The sequence below is a fragment of the Erithacus rubecula genome, assembly GCF_903797595.1.
Source record: "Erithacus rubecula genome assembly, chromosome: 16".
NCBI classification, from domain to species: Eukaryota; Metazoa; Chordata; class Aves; order Passeriformes; family Muscicapidae; genus Erithacus; species Erithacus rubecula.
In genome coordinates this window covers 9,857,508-9,882,995 of record NC_136668.1, presented here as the reverse complement: position 1 = coordinate 9,882,995, position 25,488 = coordinate 9,857,508, and the positions used below count along the sequence as shown (strand labels likewise).

Genomic DNA, 25,488 nt, shown 5'->3' with positions numbered 1-25,488 from the left:
ACAGAGAGCAAGACTTTATGCCACAGAGGCAGACATCCTTCACAGTCACAATAAGTCTTCTCCATCTCACTGCACATTATATTATCCCTCCTTCCACCTTACAGAAGAACAATTGAGTCCCACAGCTCTCCCAAGTTAAACTCACAGCTCCAATGACAAGGAACTTGCTGATATGTGATGGCTGCTCTGAGGATTTGTTTTTTCTCACTCTTCAGTTTGGGACAAGAATAACTTTTAAGTTAAGAACAGAAATTTTAGCCTTTTCTAAATTTGAGAGAGGAGAAAAAAAAGATTTTCCCATTTTTTTCTGTAACACTGAAATGGTTGGATAAATTTTTCTATGCAAGATAAAAATATGAAGTTCAGTATCCCTCTAATGCTGAGTCCAGGTAAGGAAAAATCAGGTCTTAAAAAAAAAAAATCCCATCAAAGTAAAATAAATGGAAAACAATGCAACACCAATTGTAAAGTGTCTTACCTTGCTGAAAAAGCTTACTACTTTATTTTCTCACTTGGATTAATGTTACATTTTACTTACTGTAAATTATCTTATCTCTCCAAGTTGGGTAAAAAAAAAAAGAGGATTCATTTGCCCAAGAAATGAGTAATATAGTTTTATTGTGCAAACCTTATGGTTATTAAATAATCATTGTGGCACATGTCACCTTTAGGAGGCCAAGGCTGGAATTCTGGACTGCAAACATGAATTCCTGTGCCTTCCTGACCCCTCACTGTGCCTTCTGGACAGGTACACAAACAGTGAACACCCAGGAAAAAGAAATAATAATAAAGAAAAAACCTTCTAGAGCCATTTTCCCAATTCAGGTGTGTGTACTTCCAAACACAAAGCCAACCCCAGACACCCCAGCAGCCCAAAGCAAGCCAAATGCTTTGGGGGACACTGGATTTGCTCCCCAAGTCCCCTGTATGGAGGGCAGGAACAAGGAGCACACTCACCCCCTCTCCCAGCCTCAGCCCCCTGCAGGATGCACTCCCCAGGGCCAATTAAAGTCTCTAAAATAAATCTCACAAAGTGGTCATTTGGTGTAAACTGCATTGACTGGGGTAATTGGAATCCAAGCTTTTAAACTGCAATACAAACCAGCATTGAATGCATAGGTGGCACAGAAGTAATTAATTTAATGGTAAACAGAAGTAATTAATGGTAAATCAGACTTGAAACAACTCCTCTGTATAATTGAGCCCATCAAACATGTCAGGGTCTGTTAAATGCCATTTGTAATGAAGCCCTTGCAGTTTTTCCATGACTGGAATTTCAGCCACGTCGAGAAACAGCATTTTTTTGAGGGCAGTGTTTGAGAATGAATCCTGGGTGAATTTATTGCTCTTGTTTTTGCTGACCAAAAACCCTGCAGATTTTCTTTGGAATTTGATCTGAAGCATGATTGACAGTAAGACTGGAGTTTGCTGCATTCTGGGTAGTTTTTCTGTAAATAACTGAGATATTCCTTAAGCATGCTGCTTAAGGATGATTCCACAGTGAGTATGATGTTGAGGTTCTCTCTTAGGACTGCAATCTTTCTTCACTAGAATAAATGCTGTTTCATGAGTCAAACAGGAGCCAACCTTGCTATTAATATGGAGAGAATAATAAATTTCTGGACGAGAATTCAAATATTTAATGCAAAGTTCCGTTGAATTTTTTTTTAAAGTACTTAATGCCCTTAATTTTATTTTCTCCTGCACATTAAAATAGAGGAAGTATCCTTTCATTTTACACTTCTTGTATTAAATTTTATTTTAATGCTACCATGCCTGGTTAAAAATATCCTGCCTTTCTATCCAATGGAGTTGCATCCCATTTTTATTTATTTCACCTGAACATTATCAGAGGCATATAATCATTCTGAATTTATTTGGTTTGGGGCACATTGAGGACACTTCAAAGTGAACTGATATTCAGAGGGCAGGAGTTTCATGCAAACAAAGTCAGTGCTCTGGCATCCAGGAACCAGAGCACTCAATGTTTTATTTCTGGTGGTAGGGCCCATTAGTTATATATCAAACAATTAAAAAGCATAGCTCTGAGGAGCTCCTCATCTGAGCTTCTTATATATAAATTTATATTAGCAGAAGTTATAAAGCATTTTTAAGAACCCTCTTCATGAAAAATGCAGTGCAAATGTACCTCTTCACTACTAATAGAAGTTTCAAGTCACATTTCTCAGATGAGAAGAGTAAGGCTGTAGGAGGAATGGATGTGATAATGGGTCTCTTGCTATTTGAAGATTTATAAGGAGAGACCACCGGTGTTGCAAACAATATGGATATTGACATGACTTGAAGCACTGATTTAAAAATCCAGGCTGAAGAGAATCAGCAAGGGAGGAACCTCTCCATAGCCTCTCTCTCAGAACTGAAACCTGTCCAGTCAACTGTCAACAACCATTTAGAGCTCTGTGAAACAGACCCAAGTGCAAACATATGTAAATAGGCATTTTCACTGGTGTGTGTCCTGTGGAGAAAAGAGACCCTGGCTTCAATTCATTTCCTACATCTTTTAAAGAGAAAACAACCAGCAGTACTTCACCTTTGCTATTTCATTGATGTCAACACAAGTTCTGCTTTAGCAGCCATCTGATATCATACCCTCCTGTGACATAATTCCTGGGTCCTTCCCTGCTGATGGCTGTGATGCTCTGCTCCAGCCCTGAGAGCAGCAGGCTGGGATGCTGGGTGCTGGGATGCTGGGTGCTGGGATGCTGCTGCTGGGATGCTGGGTGCTGGGATGCTGGGTGCTGGGATGCTGGGTGCTGGGATGCTGGGTGCTGGGATGCTGCTTCTGGGATGCTGGGTGCTGGGATGCTGGGTGCTGGGATGCTGGGTGCTGGGATGCTGCTGCTGGGATGCTGGGTGCTGGGATGCTGGGTGCTGTGATGCTGCTGCTGGGATGCTGGGTGCTGGGATGCTGCTGCTGGGATGCTGGGTGCTGGGATGCTGCTGCTGGGATGCTGGGTGCTGGGATGCTGCTTCTGGGATGCTGGGTGCTGGGATGCTGGGTGCTGGGATGCTGCTGCTGGGATGCTGGGTGCTGGGATGCTGGGTGCTGGCATGCTGGGTGCTGGGATGCTGCTGCTGGGATGCTGGGTGCTGGGATGCTGCTGCTGGGATGCTGCTGCTGGGATGCTGGGTGCTGGGATGCTGCTGCTGGGATGCTGGGTGCTGGGATGCTGCTGCTGGGATGCTGGGTGCTGGGATGCTGCTGCTGGGATGCTGGGTGCTGGGATGCTGGGTGCTGGGATGCTGCTGCTGGGATGCTGGGTGCTGGGATGCTGGGTGCTGGGATGCTGCTGCTGGGATGCTGCTGCTGGGATGCTGGGTGCTGTGATGCTGCTGCTGGGATGCTGCTGCTGGGATGCTGCTGCTGGGATGCTGGGTGCTGGGATGCTGGGTGCTGGGATGCTGGGTGCTGGGATGCTGCTGCTGGGATGCTGGGTGCTGGGATGCTGGGTGCTGGGATGCTGCTGCTGGGATGCTGCTGCTGGGATGCTGCTGCTGGGATGCTGGGTGCTGGGATGCTGGGTGCTGGGATGCTGCTGCTGGGATGCTGGGTGCTGGGATGCTGCTGCTGGGATGCTGCTGCTGGGATGCTGGGTGCTGGGATGCTGGGTGCTGGGATGCTGCTGCTGGGATGCTGGGTGCTGGGATGCTGCTGCTGGGATGCTGCTGCTGGGATGCTGGGTGCTGGGATGCTGCTGCTGGGATGCTGCTGCTGGGATGCTGCTGCTGGGATGCTGGGTGCTGGGATGCTGGGTGCTGGGATGCTGCTGCTGGGATGCTGGGTGCTGGGATGCTGCTGCTGGGATGCTGCTGCTGGGATGCTGGGTGCTGGGATGCTGCTGCTGGGATGCTGCTGCTGGGATGCTGGGTGCTGGGATGCTGGGTGCTGGGATGCTGGGTGCTGGGATGCTGTTGCTGTGATGCTGCTGCTGGGATGCTGCTGCCCCAGGGGTGGAGAGGCAGGCTGGGTGACCCAGCCTGGCCCCAGAGCACAGCCCCTGCTCCTCAGGTGGCAGTGGGACCTCAAAATCTGCCCCTTCTCTGAGCCTCAGCAATGAGAATGCAGGGGCAGGATGTGAGAGCTGCTGGACCCAGCAACATCCCCAGATCTGCATCTGCTGATGTGACAAATTATCCTGCAGGAGTGATTTATTAAAAAGCACCTAAAGTGCAGATTTATTCCCAAGGGTGAAGCACTTGGTCCAGCACTTATTTATTCCTCACAAACTGAAAGCACTGTTGCTAACTACCTATTTTCACCAAGCAGAAAGCATTAATCTGACCTAATGGAAAGCCATTAGAATGCTGTAAAGGCTCTGGCTTTTATGGGCCTGCTTTTGTTATGGACTTTTGCAGCTCTACAGATACTAACCTATATACATTGGTGGGGAAAATTAGCAGCATAATATTTAATTTCACTCTCAGATAGGGACTTTCAATAGTACTTAGTGATAGAAATCAACATTAAAACAGAACTTACCTGTAGATGCATAAGATTAAATCAATACTGAATCACATTCCATTTTTACTCCAGCCTAGCAAAACAATATTGTAAAATCTCCATCCACTAGCAAAATAAAAAAACCCAAACCTCACAACTCCTACTGCAGTGAATTCTAAACAAAATTTAATACTTAGGAAGCACATTCCTGGAGGACTGTATTAGTGTCTCACTTGCTGCTGGAATATTCTGGCAATGTGTGGCAAATAAGAAGTCCATATTGTCCAGGAACAAGTTACAGTGATATATTACACTATTTCCCAATAAGCAAAGTATGCAACCAGATTCACAGAATGTGTACAAAAGGTTTTGTGCCATTTGATTTCCCTGTCATCTCTCTAGTATCTGTCTGTTGCCTTCTCACTCCTCCTATTCTTATTCTAATAATAATTCTTACAAATAGTACTGCATTCCTACCAATTACATGTGGACTTTGGGTTCATATTACTGTAATATAATACTGTCTAGTCTCTTAGGTAGAGATCAAGGAGCCCTGAGCCAAAGGGATGCACCCCTGAGAGGTGGAACAGCTTCAGCTGTTTCTGTACTGCAGAAGGAAAGAAACTGCAAGTACAGAGAAGTAACAAAAAGAAAAAAAGAGTTGCAGCTTTAAAAAAATGCATATTTAGTTACTGAAGTGAGTGATCTTTTCATGTAAATTATATGTTCAGCTTAGGGACACGCCACTACTTTTTAATAACCTGCTAAAGGATGCAAATGGGCTGCTGTGTAGCAGAATCAATGGGTTGTGGTTGAGGTGACCAGCTACAAAATGTAAGTAAGAAACAGAAACCTTTGCAAGAGAGCCCAAGGATTGAGATGCTTTTTACTCCCTGAGGAACAAGAGCTAGTGAATGCATTATTGGCATCCAGCCCTGCCTGCTGCCTGGCTCACAAGCAGAAGCCAGCTGTGTTGGTAGCACATGTGAGTGATAACAAACAGTCCAGTCATTTGCTCTGTAAGCCTGTAGGACAACTCCACTTAGTTTTGATTAAAATGTGATATAGAACAATTCTAAATGACATTGCCCAATAGTGATATATTCCTCCAGTTAGAAGTAGGACAGGCATTATTTCAGCAATTCAGAAGAGGAAAAACTCTCATTTTTGTATTTTTGAGGATTAACTTAACAAAATTATATGGTAAAACATATTTAAAAACAATGTGGCAACACTTCTAAAAAAGGTTTGATATAAATGTACCTTAGCATGGAGGTTGACAGCTGATCTTTTGTTGCAAGTAATAATTTTTATATTATCTTTGTACTTTGCACACTTTGTAAAAATAAAATGCAGCAATTTTAACCATGCTGTCTCTGACAAACATCATTACATTTTCATGTAGGTAACTCACCATCCTATTTCACCTTGCCATAATTGTGTCCACACATGTGTGGATTATTAAAACAGGCAGTTAAAAAATGGTAGCACTTTTTGGGCTAAGGAGTTGGGTCTGCTCCCAGAAATGCAGAATAGTGCTCTGAACAATTCAGGGCTGTGCTAACTTTCCATTTCCAACCCAACTCCACACAGATGCATATAAACATGCACACATCTGTGTGACTTGTAGATGACTCCCAAGTGTTTTATGTGTGGTATTTTGGTGATGCAACTCTAGTGATAATTGCCTTCACAAATATTTCACTGTTCGTGGTTGGAAGGAGTAATGCTCTAATTTGCTCTTTTCATTGAGGCCTCAGGCAACTTCTTATAACAATAAAAAATGAAGTATTATGCCAATAATTTTATGAAGTAGAAAGGAATGGATTGTTTGCTGTTATTATAAAGAAAGGCAGTGCATTCCAAACATGCCTTGCTGGTCCCATCAATGAACAGCTCACATGTAAAATTGCTCCTGCAGTCACCAACACTCATGAAAAAGCTCTGTGTGGATATATTTGTCTGACTGCATTTTTGGCACTCACTGGCTATTCTTCCACAGGGTTGACACCTGTGCTGATTACCACCTCTGATCCTTCTGTCACTTGTTTTACCTTGTCTTATACATACAGCAGCAGACGCCAAGATCCTGCAGTTCAGACTTTGAGATGATTACAGGAGCAGCTGAGTTATTGGGAAGATGAAACAGGCTTTGATCTGAAGCTTCTTTAAAATGGCTCATTTAAAGCACAAAGCTCAGCTAGAACTGTGTGAATGAAGATTGAGGGCTACAAAGCTCCCTTGCCAGAGCTGGAGGCAAAGTGTACATCTGCTTTCCCAGTACTTACTGCTGCTTCCTTTTGTGCTCACCTTAATTGTGGAAACCCTGGAAAGTTTGCCAGGTGATTAAGAAGCCTGGAGTTTTATTTTAAATACATCCAAACTATAATGATGGTGAGGGGACTGTCAGAGCCAAGCAGGAAGCTTGTGGGAGTAATGTCCCTTTTGACATTCTGGCCATGTCAGGTACTAATTAAAATGTTATCTCCTGCATGGCTCTTAGCCTCCCAAAATTAGTTTGCCAGCTCACTCTAATGCCCTCATTCAATTCTGTCATAACACCTGAAAGGTGGAATAGAGTTACATCAATTGAAAACTAAAGCAGAGAAAATAAAAATGTCTGCCTGAGTGGACTTTTCCCACAGCTCATGCAATGCTCTGCATAAAAAAAAGCTTTTATAGTCATTATCTCCCTTCTTGCCTTCCTTCTTACTCCCTCTCTCCCTCTCTTGTTTTTACACTCTGAACAGACATCCTCAGCAGATCTCAGGAAGAGACTCCAGCTGGCTTTAGCCATGGCCTGTCCAGCACTGGCCAATCTTTGCAAGAGGGCAGAGTTCTTAGAACTGACCACTGCTCTGAGTTTAAAGCAGTGTTTAAAGTAAACACAGAGCTCATGGCCCATGGGAGGCTTGCACTGATACTTGACTTTGCTGCTGACAGCTCAGCAGATATTCCACTCTAAGGCACTGGGAATAACAAATAAAACTCACTGTGGTTAAAATGAAGGAATTGTAGGACACTTGTTTTTAGACAAAGAGTATAGGCTGCCATAGTGTGTATATTTGGGCTTTAAATGTTAAGGGCAGTCACTACTTTCCATGAAGGAAATGGCCTTGAGCTGGAAAGAGGAAAATTCAGGAAGTGAAATTAGTAATTTGACAGTATTTGAGAAGAAATGGGAAGATCTATTTATGCCTAATTGGAGCAGGAAAGCAACAGCCAAGAATAGAAGTGAAAAGACTATATATAGGAAAAAAAAGTGAAAACACAGGGTGATTTCACAGAATGCTTATGTTGAGCATAAGCACATGAACCATTTCTCAAAAAGAAGTTGAAAATATTACTATATATGAAATGAGCTGTAAGAGACCTCTAATTTTTACAGTTCCTTGTAAAATCACAGATGGACCTAAACTGAATTTGGAAAAAAAACCCCAAAACCCATGGCAGTAGATAATTTTTGTAAAGTGTAATAGTAAAAAGAGACATTAATTATTATTTTATACCATTCTTCTAAAACACATGAAGGTGGTTCATGGGATAAAAACTACCTTTACACAACTCTGTTCTTCTGACACTATTCCGTCTCTTTAAGTTTGTTCAAATCTAAAATTAAGCAGCTCCCAGTTGGTCATTGGGGTTTTTTTGCTTGCTTTAATGTGAAAAGTTACTATTTTATGGGTAGGAAGATCCAAATGCCAGTGTGAGCTAGATGTGCTTGTTTTGGAGACAATGTTTGGGATCTTCATAATGATCACTGCCCTACCTGAAGAAACAAACTGCAGAATATTGTACAGAAGGCAAGAGCAGGACTCTCACTGTGCAGCCTGAGTGGATCTAGCACAGGGCATTTCCAGAGTGACAGGAGCACTAGGACTGATCTGCTTTCTCACATGAAAAAAATCTCACCCCACATTCTTCCCAGGATCCCTGCTGGGATCTTGGATACTGCCCAAAGGCTGCAGAGGGACCCAGGAATTGATGGGAATGACTCCTTCTTCCAGAAACTGGTGCTCTATCAAACAGAAAAACGGGGAAAAAATTGAGTAGATTCACTTAATTTTTACTGGAGCCCACCATCCTTATTATCTTCCTGAGGGACCTTAGAAAAGCCACATATAAGTTCAATTTGCCCATGCTTGAGCAGGATGGAGAGAGAGATACTCGTGAGTCAGCACAAGCCAGCAGAAGCTGCTTTTCCCCCTCATTAACTTTTTTGCACATCAGCTGATTTTTACTTTATACTGAGTATATATCCCTGTGCTTATTTTCTCTGTTCCCTACAGAATGTCATCACATCTGATACCACCAGGGCTTCATTAATGTAAAATGTTGTCGTGTGGTGAATTATTCTCAAAAGAGAAAACACAGACAACCCTAGAAGAGAAAATAAGAAGTTGTTGGACAGCATGTGGCTAGGAGCATTTGAAGGTGTCCCACAGGAATTCCTCCAGCAAATTGTTGGGAAACCTGATTGAAATTCAACAAGAAAGTGCAAATGTGACAAGATAGCTCCCCCGTGGATTGCAAGGATCCCCTGACAGGAAATCAGAACTCTCTATGCAGTACTGCACCTTGCAAAGGCAGAAATGCACAGATGCAGCAAGAACAAGAGCTGTGACCCAGTGCTCAGGGAGCAACCAAGGGCAGCAGGAATCACTGAAAGGGAATACAACAGTCCTGGACATTGAGAACCAAATTTGCACAGATTTATGATCTGACTAGGATTTTATTGGAGCCATTTGTACACCAGAGCAGGGCCATTAACAGGAGCAAAGAGCAGTCAGTGTGTGAGCAAACACACTTGTCTGGGATGGCTCATCAGTGCTCAAGTGCATCCCATTAACAGAGGCATTAGAATGCACTTCTCATTAGATGCACAAGAAAGTGCATCACAAGCAGGGTTTGGCTTCTGGGCAGACAACTCTGTCCTGTGGTGTGAGCAGAGACTGTGGAAGCTCCCCAAAGGACAGGACCCCAGCTGGGGGTGAAATGAGAAGCACCCCCTCCCTTACAGAACCTGGGCTTGGGAACTTGCCTGAATCTGCCCTGCAGGAGTGATGGAGTGGCTCAATTTTTAATAAACTTCAGTGCTTTTGGCTGAGGTGGTCACTGACACTGTTCTGCCCTCTGTTTCTGGACCAAAGAGCTGGAGTGTTGATAAAGCACAAAACAAAATTCTCCAGGATTAAAAAGAGGATAGCAAAGATGAGCTGAGTGTCAGAGAAGGCTGTAGATAAAAACAGCTCAAAATACTGTCTGTTATTTGCCTACTGTAACATGTATTACCACATGTAACTACAAAACCTCATTTAACAGAGTAAAGAAAAATATGAGATGGGCTGACTAATGAGCACCTGGCACTCAGAAGTGTGGGAATCAATAACTTCAGAAAAGTATGGAGTGCAGCTGCAAAGATCTCCTACCAATGCATGTTTTGAAGAATCATTTAAAGAAATGTCAATTCTTTTCTCAGCTCTTGATGTGCATTTGTGTATTTTTAAAGCATTTTAGAGGCAAGATTGGGTTTTGTGTATTTGAGGATATGGTTTATTGAAAAGGTCCTGATTTTTAAAAATATCTGCACTATTAAAATATTTAATGTCCAAAATAATAGAAAAGTAGCAATTGAGATCAAACTTCTCCTGTGGCATCATGAAAACCATAAGCTGTGCAATTCCTAAGATAAAAATTACCACATATTTGGAACTGTGTCTGAGAAAGCTTTGAAGAGGCCAGGCTGGCACAAGGTAATAGGGTATTGTAGGGCAGTTTAGGCTTTTGAAGATGCAATTATTATCATCTCCCCAAAGTACAGGCAAGTCTGTGAGCAAAAGAAAGGAGAAAAGGCTGCCTGGAAAGGAGACTCACCCCCTCCCCTTTCCTGGGCCTAGATGCTGACTTGCTGATGGCTTAAGCTAAAGTCAAAATAATCTAAATCTAATTTAAAATTTGGTAATTCTGAAGAAAATTAAATTCCTGGATTGTACCTGCTGAAAGAATAGGTGAGGAAGGAGCAATGTTCTGGGAGGGGGCAGCAGCAGGGTCTGGGTGGAGATTTGGGTCAGTTCTTCCAGCCCCATCCCCTGCCAGGCAGCAGAAGTGCTCTTCAGAGTAATTATTTAATCAGAATGGCTGTGGATCAATGTTCTCAGTGTTTGCAATTAGAAAATCTTGTAAAAAGTCCAGCCAGGCATCCTGGAGGACAGAGGATTTGGAATGCAGGGTAAAGCTGTACACTGTGCAACTCTCAGCAGCTTCCCAGTGGCAACTCTGAAACTGGAACTCCGAGGCTGTGCTGGTTCCTCTAACACTGCACAGAGCTGTCTAAGGAATTCAGCCTCTCGTGAAAACAGTATTTTGCCTAGTTTTTTTATTTATCAGACTGTCCAGTTCAAATCCCAGATTTCAGCACATTAGGCTATGGCCTGTATCTGATTTTCCAAGGTTCTGAATTTCCAAGGTTGTCACACGTTGAAAGAATTTTAGAATATATTATTTAGTCTTCCTCCAAAAGTTGCCTTATGCCTTTTAAATTTCACAATTCCTTTGGTGCTCCTTAAGGATGCAGGAATATCATTTCACATTCCATACCTTTCAATTTTTAAAAATTTTTAATTCGCTATGGAGCTGGAATGTGCTTTTCCCATTTTGCCAAAACTTCCTGGACATTAAAGTATCTGCAGATGACAGGACTTCAGTGCACCACCTACTGTCCCTTTCAGTGCCAGGAAAAGCAGTCATCCCATAAAGGCAACGAAGTCTCAGAATTTCATTGTGAGTTAATAACCACAGGCTGTTCTTGATGCTAAGGATCAGAAATAATTCCCTACTACACCTTCTATGACTGATCATAGAAAAGCACTTCTAATTTTAAGAAAATCTTGGAGAAGTCACTGGGATTTTTTTTTTTTCTTCCTGCAGCCTTCCCTGACAGCAACAGGAGATTGGATTTAACATGTATTCATTCTTGCTCACAGACTCAGAGCTGCTCCATGCAAGCAATAATGCAAGAGAATCTTCCTCCTTCAGTTGTTGTAAAGGCATGCAGTAAAGAGAAAAAAATCACCCTTGGATTCATACCCTCTGTCTGTAAAAAGCACTGCTGAAAGCCCAATTATTTTGATGGATACAGAGGAAAGCAAAAAAAAAAAAAAAAAAGGACTTAGGTAAATAACAATTGAAGAACTCAATGTATATCTAAAAGTATCTCAGGATTTTGCAGTAAATAATGCTTTCAAAGGAAATGGTAATCCTTCAGCATTGAAAGCTTCTGATCTTACCATCTTTACTTCAGATCATATTAGTACTGAGCATCATTACAAGAATGTGCTCTTTGAAGCATGTGTACTCTATTTTCCTTCTATTCATCATACTCTCTCTGTGAAAGCATGCTCTGCCACTGTGCACACATTTTTCTTTCTAAGATTTAATTCATTTCCTAAAGAAACATCATGCAAAAATCCATCTTGCCAGTACAAGTTCACAAGGCCTGATTCATTTAACAGATGATTTATTGACAAATGTGAGAAAGTAATGGAATATTGTTAGTAAGAGCAACATTACATATTCCCAACAGTGTGCAGAGATGGTACACACAGAGGACATTAATGCTCCTTCATGGACAAGTGATACAGAGCCAGAGGAAAGAAGAGAGCTGCCCATGGCTCAAGGCTGGCTCCCAGCTTCTGGTCCAGCTCCCCCTCTGCACTCCCACCTAATGTTACTGCATAAACCCTGACCTTTGCTGCTGCTGGTTTGATTGAAAAGCAACAGTTTCTGGAAAGAGAGATAAGAAAGCAAGTGTCCTGTTACATAACCAGTTCTTAGAGAAAATGTGAAAGTTCCACCAAAAGTGCATATGAAGGAGCAGACCACAACTGAGTGTGGTAGTTGCCAGTCTGATATCTAATCTGGAAAGTACCTGTCTGAGTGGTGTCACACACAGGGATTAAAGACTTCCTTTTCTCTTTCCTTGTTCCTTTTTCACACAGTGCCAAAGAAAGCAGAGTTTGCAGTTCTCCAGGCTGAATACACCTTGGATTTCTTAATATGGTGCATAGATCCTTTTTATTTTCTGCTAAAGAAGACATGGGGAAAAGAACCAATATTCTATTCCGCAAGTGTGGTGGGATCCTGGACTGTCTCATAAAAATAAAGAAGATTTCCCCTGAGCTGTCTTATGTTCTCATATTCATCATGAGTCGAGTGATGGAATGTGACCTTCAGCAGGATAACTACTTTGCTGTCCCCAAGTCAGGTGTTAAATCATCAAAATTTTAGTTCAATAGCTCTTGCAAAAGAGTCCAAGCTCTAATGTCAGGTGCTTGTGCTCCTGATTCAAAGTACCTGTACATACCCTGGGCAGAGAGCATCTGGTCCCAGACACAGGAATGGCTTTGGCATCTTGCTTCTTCCTGAGGATGGAGGAGCTGGGGCTGAGCTGGCAGAAAACTGCCCTGTGTGCTCCAGATCTCCTGGCCAGAATCCTCATGGGGGACTCAGTAAAAAGACCATTTAACTCCTAGAAAGCAGCACTGAAACATGGCTGTGCTGCATTAGAAAGCAGGCAGTTCTGAGCACAGCCTGTCCCACCAGATTGGTCCCTCAGAGATCTGACCCTCTGCCAGACTTAAATCCCAGCACTGCATAACTGAGAAGTTGGTTTCTTTAAGTAACCCATCATGCTCAATGCTAGACAAGCATAGGAAACAACTTCTCATGCATGAAAGACTCTATGCTTTTTGGAAAAAGCAAAAAAGTCAAGCAAATCCTTAATCCTTCTTTCTGAAAAATAGCAGGAAAAGAAATTACTCCTATAGGTTTCTAAAGTCCAAAAATTGAGGAATGTTTGGCATGCTTCATTAAACAGACAAAATTTGAATACATTTTGAAAACACAGAGTTGAATACATCCACAGGACTCCATAGGAGAAAAAAAAACAAAAAAAAAAGGAAAGATTAAAATCTGTTCCCAGAAAGATAATTTAAACCCAGAATGATGCATTCCCTCCCTAGTAATCAGTCTGCAAATAGGATGATTTAAGTGAGACCCTCAAAATCTCTGTAACAGAAACTCAGGAAAAACTGATTAATTCAATTGTACTATATTGCACTGTCAAAATTATTAAGTGAAAATGTTAACTCAACCTACAAGGCCTTTTTATTGTGTAACAGAATTCAGCTGTAATTAAAAAAAAAATCTCAAGCACTCACATTTTATGAAAACAAGTCTGTGTATTTTCCTGTGTCAGAGGAATGGTGAGTGGGAAACCCAGGAGACAGGAACTCAGGCACTGGTGTATTTACAGCCAACAGTCACAAGGTAGCAGCACAAAACATCAGTCCAAAGGATTTCCTGAAGACACCACCGAGGTGGAGGTGAGAGGACACAGCTCCAAGTGTGCAGGAACACAACTTGTGGCAATTAAGTGCTTAGTGGGGAGGAAGTGCAGTTTGTGCCAAACTCTGAGCCAGCCAGCAAAAGCCCAATAAAAGAACAGACTTTTTTTGGACTTCCTTTAGGTGAGAGATGTGGAATATGACCTGACATGAGGGCACAAGGAGAGCAGGGAGCAGAGGAGGTTTGGCAGGGTCATGGAGGGAACCCTCACATCTGGCAGTGTCTCACAGCTCACAAATTGGCTGCTCAGCTCCTCAGCTGACCTGCTTTCCAGCAAGAACTGATTGTTTTCCCCTTTCAGTACCCTCTTTTAAAGGGAAAAGGATTCATATCAATTCCCCATATGTTACACTGTATATACAGTGTGATGCAATGTGTATGCATGCATAGTAACTTGGGATTTTCAAAAGTAAATCTGTATTCTAGGGCATAAATTTAGAGGTCAATAGGTCAACAAAGATTAATAAATTCATTCTTCAGCTCCTATAAAGTGTGGAAGAACTCACAGAAATGAACTGTGATCTGCAATAGAGTTGTAGCTGAATATTCACATATTTCTCAAGAGCTGGATTTTTTGGCTATTGATCTGCCAATCACTTTTCTGTCAGAGGAAATTCAGTTATCCACATCTCACTGAGCTTTTTTCACCTAGTTGCTTTTGTAGGAGTTGTGTTTTGTTGTATAACCATATCTTTTATGTATCTCAGAATGAAAAATTCAATAGCTGATGTGTTGAATTCTAAAGATCATTATTCTGCTTGTTTAGAAAATGAAAATGACATCCACTTTTCTCTCCTCTTGCTCTCACCATCAGTTTACTTTCAAACAGCTTGGTATATTTTACCAAATTAAAAAAAAGGTATCTTTTGTTATACTGGTGTTGTCTGGGCAAATGCTACAGCTCAGACATTGTCCCTGCCATCAGAATACATCTGTAAAAGTGTGGAATAAAAACTCTCTAGTACAGGAATAGCTGTGACTTCTCACTTTAAGAATGCTGCAATTGTTCTTCTTTACTTACTACAGTTCTACCATAAATCCCAGTGACCTCCCCATTGTCTGGGAATTCACTCAGCTCCCTCTCTGCTGCCTTGGTTCCTATTCCAAAGCACCACCCGAATTTCCTTCCCAGCTCAGCATCCCCATTCTGACTCCAGTAAAGACAGACTCATCCATTCCAAATGGAGCATGCCCAGCCAACACTGATGCCAAGCCCAACTCTCAGTGCAGCTTTCTCAAGAATCTTGTTCTCCCAGGTTTCTGTCTCCCACATTTTTCTGCCTGTCTCACTGCAGGTCCCATTCCTGCTCTCTGCAGCAATCTGGCAGACATCCTCTGTCCCCACCTTGCTACTGTCCACAAACACAAACTCAGTTCAGTTTCCAAGACACACATGTGAAAGATGGATGGATTGACTTCCCATCAAATTGAAATTTTTGTCTAAATTTCATACACTTCACAAATTGGTCAGTGTACATTGCTCACAGGCAGAACTGAGTTCCTCATTGCTCCTCTCTAGAGTTCAAAGCCCTTCACTGCAGATTTTCCCCCACCCTTTTTCTGTATGCTTTTAGTGGGGCTGTAGGCTTTCTCAAGCTTATCTCTGCCTAAATGTTGTGCAAAGTCAGTAAATGATACTTTAAAACATCATTTCCAATCCATTCTCATAGGTAAGCAGATTTTATCAGTTCTCCTCCTGCCTATTCTCATGCCCTTTCCTGTGGCCTTGCTGAGTCCTACACCTTCTCTTCATATGCCTTCAAAATGCTCCTGCAAAGACAATTTCACAAAGATAACACAGCTCATGCTGAGCACACCATCTCTGCTCCCTGCATTTCCCCTCTGTTCTCCAGTCCCCACACAGAACACATGAGCTGTAAGTCTCAGTTTTGAGACCCTTTAACAGTTTCTATTTCACTTCTAATCACACCTCTACTGAGCCATCCCTGACTTCTCTCTGTTAACAATGACAGCCTTTATTACCCAGTCACTAAATTTTAAAACAAGGATCTTCAGCTTTTCTTGTCATACCTGTCAGAAACTCTCTGTAAACACCTGCAAGTCATGTTCAGAGACTTCTGAAACTCAACTTTAACATGATGCCTACAAAAAATGCATGATGCCAGACAAATACATAACAATTCTTATCTGAGGCACTGACTGTAAGACTGCACATACTGCTTACCTGTGCTGGCATACTTTTAATTAGCAGTGCTTTATGTAGGTTGCAAACTTTTTGCTTAGAAACCATATTTTATTCCGTTTACAAGAAATGGGCATAACAAATGTTGACTACTTTATTAGCTAAGCAAGGAAATTGTTAAAAGGAAGGTGTCTTAAAGAACTGTATAACCCTTTCCAGATGCATGAAATGTATCTTGCAAAGGATATGAAGATGAATATAACAATTTGGCATTGTGTCAGAAAGAAAACTCACTAATTGGGATGGATGATGATAAAGAGAAAATCAAAAATTCATGGCATGATTTAGTTCAATGTAAATCTGAAAAACTCCCCAGCAGTGTCAGGGAAATTATTCTATATTTGTTTAAGCGAGAGGCTGCACAGGATGCAATTCTGCCATCTGTGCTTGGCCCATCTGTACTCTGAAAAGTGCTGTAGGACTGTACTGCACCATTTCTGCTGTCAGACTTGGGAGACATTACAAGAGATGCCAAGGAGCATGAATGGTGGGTGACAGCACATCGACTGAGATCTCTTTTTCAGATTGTCTTCTCTCTAGTCCTTTACAGATGCATTTAAAATCAAAATCACTGACTAAATCTTCCTAAGAACTCCTTGAAATGACTTTTTTTTCCATAAACCATTCAGCTATTTCTAGTCTACAGTGGAAAGACAAACTACCACAATCAGTTAATGATTATATATAAAAAATAAAATAAATAGTGCTCTAAATAACAGAACTAACAAAGTCTGATTTGCTTCAGACTTGTTTCCTAAGTCCCCTATGGCTTTGAGCCCACAGAACTCTCTAATGTCACATGTGCCAAAATCATGCCCAAACTGCCTTCCCACAAAATTAAACCTCCAAGGAGCAGCAATGGGGCCTTTCCTGCTGTCTGCAGGACTGGTGTCAGGTCAGGGAACTGCCAGGTCTTCCCCTTCAACCTCTCTTTTCATCCATCTCTCAATATTGCCCCAGAGAGATGGGAATCACCACTCCCACTTCTCTGCTTGAGCTGAATTATAGGTTCAACAGGTGTGAAAGGCAGTTCAGCAAACAGGTTGTGCAGCTTTTATTAAAAAACACCTCAAACATATTTAAATGCAATAAGGAAAGTAGTTCTTGATTCAGATAATTCCTCTCCAGGGTTTATTTTAAAAGTGGGGGGAATTGTGCTGAAGGCATTGAAGTACTGATGCTTTCCCCCAGTCTGAGTGCTGCAGCTCTGCTGCCTTTGCCAGGGACACAGGGCAGCACCTGCAGCTCTCTGCCATTGGGGATGGGATGGCATCTCCTTTAGCATCTCCTTTCCTCTTAGACAACAAAGGCAGCTGCAATGGATTCATATCTATGTATTCAGAAAACACTGCAGTTAAGTGTGAGTGGGCTGATACAAAGCCTTACTAGCAGAGAACTGTATCTGTGCTGCAAAAAAGCAGTAAAATCCACTTAGCTGTGAATTAATACATAATGAACAACCAACAATAATTATTTCAATCTAGTGCTGCTGATCTGCTTCAACACTTCCTTCCTTTTTCTGTAATCATATACTTCAGATGGTTTTGCACTTGATTTCTTAACTACAAAGGCACTTAGTAGTTTGTGTTTTCCATTAATTCTCTATATAATAGTAGGTATTGCTTCCCCCAAGACAGAAGTGTAAATGACTGGCTCTTTTGAAGTTTTTTTTGTATGATGAGAATGCAAACCTTGTGACTTAGGGCTCAGTAGAGCTCAACACATCTCATGCACCTTTACTCTGATAAGGCTTTGCTACAGAATGAGGGAATTCAGTGAAGTGTGGTTGGTGTAATTAAAATTGTGTTATGCTGTTGATCCACAGGCAGATAAATTCTGTAAGAATTAAATTGCTCTGGTTTGTTAAAAAAATTGGCTGTTCGTTTCCTTGTAAAAAACAACATCAATTTAAAGACGGTGAATCTATAAATCTGAAATGAATTACAGTAGTTCACAAGTTTTCTCAGAATAAACAGAGGTCTATTTACTCTGCTACCAAGAGATTCCACACTTTATGAAGGGTGCAGTGAACCAGTTTAATAACAATTACAAGCCAAAGGGATCTACATGCACAGATTGCTGACTGCTGGCACATTAATCCACTTTTTTCCATCCACAGAATAAACTTCTTAGCAGAAAATACTGAGATTTTCTGGGAATGAAGGTCACAGGCTTAAATCAAAATGTTCTGTTTGTAATTTTTTTATTTGCCATTCGTTGAAACAAATATGATTAGGTGCAAATAAGCCTGGCACCAAATATCATGATGTGGGCAGATCTCTTTGCTCTGCATTGACAAAAAATTCTGGTTATTTTCCTTGTGTATTAATGGCAATATTTCATCATCTTTAAGAGTCTAATCACAACATGTTCTATGTGGAGTATTGTTGATCAAGAGTCCTGCTTGCTTGTTACATGGGCCTGAAGTTTAGAGAGACTGGCCTTTTGGAAAAGTTATTCTTTATCAATTTATGAGTCTCTGAAAATCAAAGTAAAAAGTCACCTGTTACAGTCTTGTCTAACAAAATATTAATACATGCTCTCTCATAGACAGCAGCAATTACTCACAGGGTTGTAGAGATAATGGGAAGAAACTAATGGAAATTACTTTGCACATGCAAGCAAATTTTTGAATTAAAATCAGATGAAAGCCAGAAAAAATTGCAGGTTTGAAGTTGAAGCCATTTAAAATTTTTTTAGTTAATGGGCATGCCTTCATTCTGAAAAGAAAGTTAGCTCATACTGGGAAGTAATCTGTTGCAGATTTATCTGTGAATATTTATAATGAAGTGAATAATATATATTATATGATCTTTTCCTCAAGCTATTTATGTAGTTAAGATGAAGATAACGTACAATAAAGATTATATAAATAAGATGAAAGATCAGAACTGAAGAGCAGGAGCAGCTCATACATAGAAGAGAAGCAGACAGACATTTCCTGGAAAAAACCCATTTCTAAAGCCTTGTGCCCATGAGAAGAGAGCTAGGATCCAACAAATGATTGTGAGGCAGGAAAGAGCCAATCTGTATGTGCTCAGGCAGTTTGGTGGGCATGAACTGAAGGTTTTGGTGGCACACAGCACATTCAGAACAGTGTCATTTTTTTGCCAGGAGATTGGGTGGTGCTGGAGCTGGGAGAGTGACACAGGAGCTGGGAAAAGAGGACAGAGCAGAATGTGGTATAGACATCTGTAAGAGCAGGATTCTGAGGAGGAAAAAAAATCAAAATATGAGGCTTGTGATTTGATTATATTAATAAATTACATTTTCCATTTCCAAAGTTGTAACTCCAGTAATCTTTTCTTCCTTTCACTCTTAAATAGATACTTCTGAAATCTCACTGCCTACCTTGTCCCTTTTCATACTGTTTTTTTATACAAGTTGCAAATCTCGGAGGGAACTTCTATTCACTGTTTGCTGCTGCCATTTATTTTTCTTGTAGCAGATATATGTCAGTTCCTTAAGTATGTCACTTATTACTAGGCTTTTAAAAATCTCTTCTTTAAATCTGTGGGGTTTTTTACTACATGTTCTCAGAATACTTGTAGAGTGTCAGTAAGGCTTATTTATATATGGAGTTATTTATGGACAGGAAACAACACATCTGCTTCCTTCAAGAATGATTCCATGTGCAGATAAACCCAATACTATATTCTCAAGGAATTCACAGAAAGTTAATAGAATAAATGGCTAGAAAGTGCTTTAGGGAAAAATATCTTGATGTCTTGTTAGAATTAGGTTGCAGTGATATTAATCTTTTCCTTCTTAGCTAGGTATGTATGCAACATCTGAAACACTAGTGAGCCTTTTATGAAAAAAGATGTTTCAATACCTATCTAAGAACAACAAAAAGGGTAAAATCCAGATCACTAGCAGCTTTAGGAGAGCAACCAGTTGCTTTGAAGTATACTCAACCAACCTGTTTTTCAAAACTGTTGACAGCACTAGGTATCACACAGATATCATAAGACTACTTGTGAAAGTGGTTTTGTGCTTATTCTGCTGAAGTTAATTCCTTCTAGAGACAGATGCAAACACAGCCTTATCACTGCAGTATCTGCCTGACTTGTTCACTTGAAACTCCCCCAGTTCTCCTGGGACAGTATCAGATCACCCACAGCACTGTGCACATTTTATTCTCATCCCCAGAATCACATGGAGGGTGCCACTCCCTCCTTCTCCCAAAGGTGAACAGAGTACTGAATAAGCAAAGTAGATAATAAAAAATATGCAAATAATGCAGGCCTGAACCCAAACTGCATAGATCTACATTTTATTCTCAAGCATAGTCTAAGCTAAATTCAGAATTGCTTTTTCTCCAACTGCAAGACTGTATGGACACCAACAAATTGTCCAGGGAACCCAGCATCTAGAGAAACTGGTTTTGATTTGCTTGGTTTTCACCTCCAAGCCCAGTTAGGAGCAGCTGTGCTGCTGATAGAGTCAGGCTTACAGTGATAAGCTATTGGCTTGGCTTCCTTCAACTCACACATTCAGGCTCTTGGTTCCCTCTGTAAATACAGGTGTGCCAAGCTCAAGGGGAGATGAGTGCAGCTCCTGCATGGGGAGTGCTCAGTCCCAGCCCAAGCCTGAACATGCTGTGAATACCAAATCCTGGAGCAGCACCACACTGCAGCCTTGCAGCAGAAGGTTTAGTGTAAAAAGTAGTATTTGAATAATTTCTCATTCTTGCTACAATCATTAACATAAAATCAATTTATGTTGTGACATTTTCAGTTCTCATTATGATCTCTGTCACAAGAGGGAGGTTTTTAATCCCCCATAAAGTCTTTAAGAGACAGCAGAATAATATGCACTAAGTGCATTATACAGTTTCTAATGTGACCTTTTCACAGTTCTACAATTTGACTGCCTGGTCACTCCTGTTCCTTGGCTGTCTTGGTAATCTGAGAGGAACAGGTGGAATGGTAAATAATCAAAATACTAAATCTTTAAAAGGTTAACTTCATACTGCAAGTGACTTACAGGTTATATATATTCTGTGCTCTTACTGTGCAGCCCAGAAAAAAGGAGGAATAGAAGGAAATGACAGACAATGACTGTTCTTAAGTCAGTGACAAGAATTTGAGAAAAGAGTAAGATGGGTGTGTAATGCCCCTAATTTCATTCTGCCAGTAGTTCACATGTATTTATGCTGTGTGAAATAATCTACTCTTGATGTAGATGTGGAGGACTCTAGTCACCCTTCACCCATGAAAGGTCTGAGAGCCCCAGATAGTACATTATGACCCAATGCTAACCCTCTTCCTGCTACCATGGTTTTAGGGTTTTTCATTTTGTCTGAAACTTAAAAGTAATCAAGAGTGAACTGAGTAAAAGAAGTGGCAGGTAATCATCTCTTATTGTTTTACATAGTGGCATTTACTGCAAAGGGACACAGGATCATGCAAGAAATGAGGAGATTGCCAGTACTGAAAAAAAAAAGAGGAGAAACCAATCTATCCAGGCAAGGAGAGCATGGAAAAACAGGGATGATATGACCCATCATCTGAATGGATTGCACTATAACCAGAACATCTGCTTTTGACTCTGGTGCTGCCCTGAGTTACTGTTCCATAGTCAGGCCCAAGAATTCTCCCAGGAAAAGGAATGGGAAGACAGGCTAAGACAGTAGGTTGGTTTCTAGAATGAGTTCTGAGTCAGCAGCAAAAAAAAAAAAAAAAAAAAAAAATCTAAGAAGGGCTGGAAAAAGGGTAGAAAATGTCACATGGAATGATAATGTATCCTCACAATACTCTCACAGATACACAGAAGGAAGGGCAACAGAAGTGTCATATGATTAATAAAAAATACAACGACCACTACAGTACAAAGAAACAAAATTTTATATAGTGTGCCTTTCTTACAGGAGAATGCTTAGAAATGAATGATAACAACAACAATAAACAAAACCTGAAAGGGAGAAAACGCTTCTGTAATGAGTTTTGGAAGGAATCCTATTACAGAGAGGGAAGTGCAGCTGTGGCTGGAAGGGATCATTGTGAGGGCAGGGGAGAGGTCACCTCATGAGACACGGCTGAGTTTGGCTTCAAAGCTTCTATGAAGCTTGAACTTCACATGCTAGTTATTCTTCCTAAGAAAGGGGGAACTAAGTTTTTCAAGTATTTGAAACTCATAAGCAAGTTGACTTTTTGCTCTCATGTCTGGGAAGACTTTCAGAAAGGGGAACAGCCAACATGCAGAGAAGCTCCTCTCTGTTCCCTGCTAAAGTGGCAATAATCTCTATTGCTTTGTAGCCTATAAAGCAGTGAAGAGCTGCTAAGATTAATTAAACTCTGAAGAGAAACTGAAGTGTTTAATCAATCACCAGTGCTGTTTGCTGCTGCCATACCATCACAGGGATTATTACATAGCCATGTGAATTACAAAGCAAAGCAATAGAAATATAAAAGGGGTATTACTAGTCAGTGTTTGGATCTCTAGTTCCAGGTATCGAGGACTTGCTTTTCCATGGTATATGAAACTATTAACTGACCATTTCCTTCATCTGTGAGTGCTCAGCACTTCTGCAAACCAGGCCTCAGGGTTTCAAATCAGGAAACTGGAAAATTAGAAGATGCAACTAATGACCCTTTGTGAAAAATCTGGCTTAGCAAGATGGGCAAAGGAAATCAGAGCCAGGGACTGCACCAGAATTAAATTCTCCAGGAGAGCACACATGAACTGCTCTGCCTATGTGAGGCTTTTTTCTTCATCCTTTGCAATTTTGCTGCCTCTTGGGCTCTGCAGCTTTCGAGAAATATGATGGAACTGTTGGCTCCTGTACTTTGCAATTTGACATGGCCAAAACAACGACAACACTCTGTACTGAGAAAATTCTGCCATGGACTAAATAGTAGAAAAATATGCAATGAAAACCATATCATATTCAATATAGAAAAGAGCTGAATTAATCCTGTCTAATAGATGGACTTGACAATCTTTCCCAATTTCAAGCATACTTTGAAAACCAAACAATTATTTGACAATTATTTCCAGTATCAAAGGCATTTAAACCACATTCAGGAAGCTTCAAAAGACACTTTTCTTGAAAAAAGTGAAAACATGATCTTGCATAATTCCCAGGCTGGTGACATTCAGGTGTGAGATGAGAAGAGAAACATGGTAATAAGCCTTTGAATTCTTGCACAAATCCTGCATTTGTTAACAGTGTGTTTGCTCTTACATTCCATGTTAACAGTGGTTAACATCTTTAATGTAGCTATGGGAACCAGCAAATTATACATAATTCTAATTTTCTAAGAACAGAACATTTACAGAACCCTAAACATTTTTGATAATAGTGATGCAGATCCCTACAAATTGGTATGAACTGAACTGCTTTAAACTCTTGCTCTTTGAGAGCTGGCTTTATTTCTGTTGAAAGGAGGAGGACATCAAAGCTCCAGGATAGGTCCCTCTGATACAAATCAGCCCTGACTTTAATGGAACTCTGTGGATTTGCAGCAGGCTGTCTGATTTTCCAACTGACAACTCTCCTGTATGGAGAACTCCACTGAAAATAGGTATATCCTATATTCCCTACAACCTATGCCAGACCCATGTGTGTGGTACAAGCCATGGATACTGAGAAATGTAAAGTCTTCTGTAATGATAATAGCACTTACTGTATATTATATATGTTAAGTACTCAAACCACTTTAGTAAAAAAAGCCATTTCCTTTCATAATTTGGTCAAGAGTAATTTCTGGCACAGAGAAGTGAGAATCATCAGTGCAGCTTTGTGGAACTGATTACCACGTACTTCAACAGAGACCAGCAGATGCTATTTAAGGAGCAATCTGAATCACTGATGTGGTGATGCAGGAGCTGGTTATGTCTCCTTGATGTGGAAGGATAAGCTGTCACAACACTGACAATGCACAGAGCACTATGAACTATCCTTAAATTACTTCAGTGCAGGAGAGGAATGGAAGTTTGCTGTCATGTCCTTGTGCTGCCTCCTTTTCAGCCCAGTGACAAGGACATTTGAAACTGCATTGGAGCACCATGTGAGCATGTTCCCTCTGAGCAGAACCAGGAGGGATTAAAGGGCATCTCCTGAGACCCAGGGAAATGATAAGGGATAAAAGAACATGGGATGGCCACTCCAGGTTCATTTAGCCCCATGTGCTCTGATGGTGGCCAGTGCGTGGTGCTGTTTAGGAGATTGTGATGTTGTTATTCTCCAGAAAGTTCTTTCAACTTCACATGATTTTTTCACTATGTAGAGCTGAGATAGATCAAAAATATGAACAAGAAACTAAAATACCAATGCAATGACTAAGTGTCTGAAGTACACCAGGAACTCAAAAGCTTATATAGCAAGCAGAGTTCCAAGTAAAATGATTGCTAAAAGAAAATAAAGAATACGATGAGATGCTACTGCACTCCTTGGCAAAAAAAAAAAAAAAAAAAAAAAAAAAAAAAAAAAAAAAAAAAAATTATTATTATTATTATTACAGTTTCTGTGCTGCAGAAAATGTAGTTTGATATGATCAAAATAATTTACAAATTGGGATTGACAAACTGAATCACTGAAATACTGACATTTAGCTCGTTTATTTCAAAGTGATGTCTCTGCTTCAAAAACTGTCAGATTTCATTTTTTTAAAGAGTTTTTTAAAAGGTCTTTTACTTTACCATGAAGAATTGCCCTCTCAAATCCTCACTCTCCAGTCCAGTCAGTAAACTGAAAAATCAATTATTTGCACAGTACTAGTTTTGGGGAAGAAGGCCAGAAGATAAGACAACCACATACAAAAGCCAGTGCGGAATCAAATGGAGAGAAAGAGAACAAATATGGAATTTATCCACAGGACAGACAGAGCCTTACAAGAAACTGTCTGCTATTCCTAAATTATATTTAGAAATGCATGGAGAAAGGTAGAAAGAACTTTGCTGTGAGTGGAAAAGTTGGCAAATGCCACAGCCACGTAGAGAACCCAAGCACTCCAGCTTGGCAAGAGGGCAGATGGTCTCTGCAAACTATTTCAACACTTCTCAGCAGAAGACAGCCATTAAATAAAGTAAGGGAGAAGTTGCTCTTCAAAATTTGAAAAGAAATTAAAGCATGTGCATGACTCAATAGTCCCTTAGCAAAGTAAGTGTCTACATAAAAAAATTGGAAAAGAGACCTCAGGCAATCCAACTGAAATGTTTTTCTATGAAGGACAGTAATTCTTGTTTTGGAAGGAAGATGAGTACAGCAGTTAAAGCTGGAGCTTTAAACCTCTGCTGGGGGTTCCCTGATGTGTGCAGTGTGAGTCATAGGAACTGGGTCTGCATTTGTTTACCTGTGCATCAAAGTGAATCCCCAAGGCAATGTGAGGTTGAATCCATTAACATTAGCAAAGAGCATGAACAACTCAAATAAAGGGGTTTGGTGGCACAAAGTGTTAAAGTGCCCACAAGA

The 25,488-nt window shown here is 40.9% G+C and overlaps 1 protein-coding gene across 1 annotated transcript in view; it reads right to left on the bottom strand.

Moving 5' to 3' along the window:
- SPOCK1 (SPARC (osteonectin), cwcv and kazal like domains proteoglycan 1) overlaps positions 1-25,488 on the bottom strand; it is a 271,106-nt gene that overhangs the window by 19,228 nt on the left and 226,390 nt on the right. The window lies entirely within an intron of this gene.